General features: G+C 40.0%; 1 pseudogene; it reads right to left on the bottom strand.

Moving 5' to 3' along the window:
* On the bottom strand, positions 1 to 577 carry LOC132593718 (centrosomal protein of 78 kDa pseudogene; annotated as a pseudogene).
* Between the last annotated feature and the right edge of the window lie 4,370 nt (positions 578 to 4,947).

The raw sequence follows: 4,947 nt of genomic DNA, 5'->3' as shown, positions 1-4,947 counted from the left end.
CTATGTTAGGTGTGATGGAATATGGATGCTTTCTGGAAATTCACAATCAGATCCAAGAGTATCACTTTCAGAATGTTCTAGTAGACTGAGTTTACTTTTAGTTGTCTTTGAAGAAACAGTCTCTATTGTACTCTTTCTTAACAGAAATGTGTTTTTTCGAAGACTCACTTCTAATTGGTTCATTAAGCAAAGAATTATTTTGCCCAATTCCTTTGCTTTTCTGCTTTACAGGTGAGTCAGAGCAGGAATGCAGGTCCTTCCCAGGTTGTTTCTTAGCAGAGTAGTTTTTGGTATATTATGCTCTGGTCATTTTCTCTGAAGAAGACCTGCTATTTCTAGGTAATTCCTCTTCTTTTCTTTGACTTCCAGTTCCAGAAATGACGTCTGCTGAAGGAGAACATGTTCTAGCAATGAAATCTTCAAAAGACTCCTGCCGCTGCTCTGTGACTGCGACCCCCAGGTTGTCTTTGGAAGTTTCTAAGGCCTCCTGAGTAGAGACTGGAACATGGAAGGAGTCGAGAGGCAAAGGAATCCCAGCATCACCTGTAATTTTCTGAAACTGGAGGGAAAGACAAAAGACAAGACAAAAATTCAGTGATGAACAAAGCCAACCATTAAAAAGTAGAGTTCAAAACTTCAATGTTACTCTGTGATCTTATTATTAACACAGTCAATTGATTCTTCAGAAGATTTCAGAGCCAGTTTTTCTCTAATTATATCCTGCCAAGTGATTCTCAGCTTAACCTAGCTATATCCAAGGCTGTGTCCGCTACATTTTCAGACTTTGGTGACTGGGGTAGTTATTACCCATTTCCTTTCCCTCACTAAAAATAAAACCCTACTCTGTAAGAAAATTAATTTCTTTGCTATCCTCCAGGCACATGTAAACAGTATATAATATAGTTTGTGACCAGACTGTGTTCTCAAGCTGTCAGTTCCCAAGACCAGTCTGAGATTGGCTGAGCTGGGCGAAGGGGGCTCCAAGTGAGGCTGGAGGAAAAGCTGACAGGTTTCCCCTCCCATTCCCATGACCAGGTGAGTCACTATAATATCTTACGTATCAGCTATGTCAAGATTACTTATTTTAAAAATTATATTAGTACGTGTACCTCCATTAGTGTTCCTTCATTATTAAGCTGACTGCATACAAATAGAAACCTAGATAAAATATGAATAGAACAGACATTTATACAATTTAAAATTTGGAATATTTTCTGTAATGTTTTCTTTCTTCAGTAAGGAGAGTTTGCTTTAACTCATACATTTTCTAAAGAACTTCCAGTTTTCTTATGTACAACAATACAGTATCATGAAACGGGCCCACATTTACTAATCTCAGATTTGGAGAGGACTCCAGAATCTTCTAGCTCCCGAGCATGTGAACTATTAGAGACTGACCATTATTATTTTCTCTCTGACTTGGTCATTTCCTTTTTGCTAATCACTCTTAGAATCCTTAAGTGCTGTCCTCTCCACTTACTTGGAGATTTTGCGTTGGTCCTGGGGCACTCTGCTTTGATTCTGATTTTTCTTCTTCAAGTGCCTTCTTTTTTTCTTTAGGTGGACTACTAACAGTAGAATTCATCTGGGGACGACCTAGTAAATGAAAATCTGACTGATCTATACCAGCCATTGTGGCTAGCTGCCCAAGCCTGGACCAGAGGAGGAAAGGAGAAAAGACAAAGGTTATTATAATCACAGAAGAGCAGTTTAGATTTCCCCAGACCTACAATCATGAAATACTTATAAAATTTTAAAAGCCAACATCCTACTCCACACTATAAGCCTCTCTCTCCCCCAAATTCTCAGCCCTTTCCAGATTCATCCTCTAGGAAACATCCCACTGTCTCACTAGCAGCTTCAACATGTACCACGCACCCCGTCCACTGCCAGTCACACCTCCATTCCCACACTTCTTTACCACCTTTCCTCCAGGTTCTTTCACATTTCTTCACATTTCTTTCTTCTCCAGTCTCTTTCACAAAAGATCACATTTCTAACTGGTTAAATTCATAATGGAGCCTCATTCCACATTAGAAAATTGCCTGCTTTAAGTTTCCCTTAAATTAGAAAGTGAGTTATAGAATCTGATCTGAACAAAACATATTACAACCCTGCTGAATGTTAAGAATTAACTTTAGTGAGCAAAATATCTAATGCTTACGTTTAAAAGTCCTAAATTATACCCAACCCAATTTATTAAATGTACGATCACCAATGTTTTCTTTGGCTCCTTCAAAATATTCACTCCCGTGCACTCTTCCCCTTCCGCTCATCACCTATGCACTTAAAACCCCCTATAAGCTCAACTCCAGTATTTCTCAGAAAGGCTGTTACGTTCATGATGCCCCTTTTGCCTTATATAAGCAGGTGCTCACCATTTATTGAATGAGTGTCCGCCAATCCAGTGGATGCACTTTGAAAAATTCCTGCCTACACTCAACCTCTGATAAAGTATATTTAGATACAACTTTTTAGATTATGCCCTGCTTTCATGCACATTACCTAATGTAATTCTTATAGTATATATTTTTATCTTTCATTGCATTCTTAGAAGTTTTCCAATATCTTAAATTTATTTAAATGATTCACTTTCCTAATTCATTGCCAGGAGAGTCTCATCATGTCTTTTATGCTACTGTATATATAGTATATGCACAAAAAATGCTTTCTTGAATCAAAGGATCATGAACAGAACATAAGCTAATGTCATAAAGCACGCACGCGCGCGCACACACACACACACACACACACACACACACACAACGAGATTTTCACATTTTTAAAAACATGCTTTCTGGAATATAGATCATATGATCACTAAATACCAGTAAATGCAAAAGTCCATATGATACAACCAATTTGCAACATATTACAGTTTTAAAGTTTACAAGCTATGTGTATATGGATTAAAATCAAATCAAAATAAAACCAAAACACTCCCAAAAGTATAAGAAATTGTTTACTTCATTGACTCATTTATCAGCCTTCAGTCTTATTACTCTTTCCTCCTTTAACTGCTTTAGGCACTCCTCCAGGTTTTCCTAAACAAACAGAGTAAATGTTATAAGTAATTCGTAGTATAATATCCAAAAGCCTTTCCAGCTATTGGTCTCATCAGGATTTAGGGGCAGAGCCAGAAGTGAACTCAGATTTTAGTCTGCTACTGGTAATATCATACCATGCTCGTGAAATGAATTATCAAAATCTATCAAATTAGCATAGTAAAGATTTATTTAAATTCCACTTTTTCCAACATAAATTTGTGGCAGCCCATCATAAAAGGCATATGCGTATAACATAGCAAGTCAGAAATAAGAAGACCAAGAAAGAAAAATTCTATTTTTATTTGTGGGTCTCTTTATAGCAGGAAGTCCTATTAATGAACATGCTTAACATACCTGAATTGCATAACTGCAGATTCAAAAGCATGTTTTTAAAAAGTAATCACTTTTAAAGCAATTTACAGTCAAGCACTGTTCCTGGAGTTCCCTGGGTATCAAATAATCTAATCATCAAAACACTAAGAGGGGGCTTCCCTGCTGGCACAGTGGTTAAGAATCCGCCTGCCAGTGCAGGGGACACAGGTTCGAGCCCTAGGCCGGGAAGAACCCACATGCCGCGGAGCAACTAAGCCCGTGTGCCACGACTACTGAGCCTATGCTCTAGAACCCACGTGCCACAACTACTGAAGCCTGCGCGCTAGAGCCTGTGCTCCACAATAAGGGAAGCCATCATGCCGCAACGAAGAGTAGCCCCCGGCTCGACGCAACTGGAGAAAGCCCCCGAGCAGCAACGAAGACCCAACGCGGCCCAAAATAAATAAATAAAATAAATTTATAAAACAAAAAACCCTACGATCACTAACTCCATGTTATTTTACAGATGAGGGAAACAGAGGCAGAGAAGTAGAGTAAGTAGAGCAGCACAGCCAAGGTCACACCACTAAGTAGCAGAGCCACACCGTGGACTCAGGAAGCTGGGTGCCATTCCTGCTCACAGAGGTGGTAGTCTTCCCATTCACCAAGGTCACTGAAATAAAATGAACACTGATAAACTCTACTAGGAGTTTTAGGAACTAAGACACTTTGGTCCGTGAAGTGGGGACACTGCTTGCAATAGGCAGAATTCTAACAGAGCCCCTAAGACTCCTACTTACTGAAGTACACAAACCTTCCACTTAACCAATCAAACTCTAAATCTAGGTGCTGTAGTGAAGGGATTTTGCAGATGGAATTAAGGTTCAAAATCAGTTGATTTTTTTAAGATAGGGAGATTATTCTAGGTGGATATGGCCTACTCAGGCACCCCATGAAAAGGACCTGAACTCTTCCTGAATTGAAGTACAAAAGGGACAAGAGGGAGACTCTCCATTGCTGGCTCTGAAGAAGTCAAATGCTGCAGCAGGGAAGGCAAGCGAGAGGCCTCTAGGAGCTGAGACTGTCCCCCGACTGACAGCCAGCAAGGAAATGGGGACCTCTGTCCTGCAACTGCAGAATCTGAATTATGCCAACAAGCCGAAGAAGCCTGGAGGCATTCTTTCCCAGAGCCTCTGGATGCTAACACAGCCTGACTGACATCTTGATTTCAGCTCTGTGACCCACACAAACTATGGTGAACATCCAACGTTTGGGGCTCAATGTCTTACACTTAAATTTCACGTGCTTTAACACTCTCAGGAGGGAACCCACATGTTCCCGTGTGTATCTGAGCAGGAAACCCAGTCACGCTGTGCCTGGACTTCTGACCTGCAGAACTGTGAGCTAGTCAAATAGGTACTGTTTTCAGTCAGTAAGAGTGTAGTAAAAGAATTAATATTCTACTCAACCTCCAGGTTCGTGAACAAAATAAATGACTGTCATTGTTTTAGGCCACTGTTTCGGGGTGGTTTCTTATGCAGCGATAAACAATCAGAATACCTATACTTATGAAAACAGTACGGTATAT

The sequence above is a fragment of the Globicephala melas genome, chromosome 17, assembly GCF_963455315.2.
Source record: "Globicephala melas chromosome 17, mGloMel1.2, whole genome shotgun sequence".
In the NCBI taxonomy this organism is placed as follows: domain Eukaryota; kingdom Metazoa; phylum Chordata; class Mammalia; order Artiodactyla; family Delphinidae; genus Globicephala; species Globicephala melas.
The sequence above is the reverse complement of the archived record's forward strand: the minus strand, read 5'-3'. Positions and strand labels throughout refer to the sequence as shown.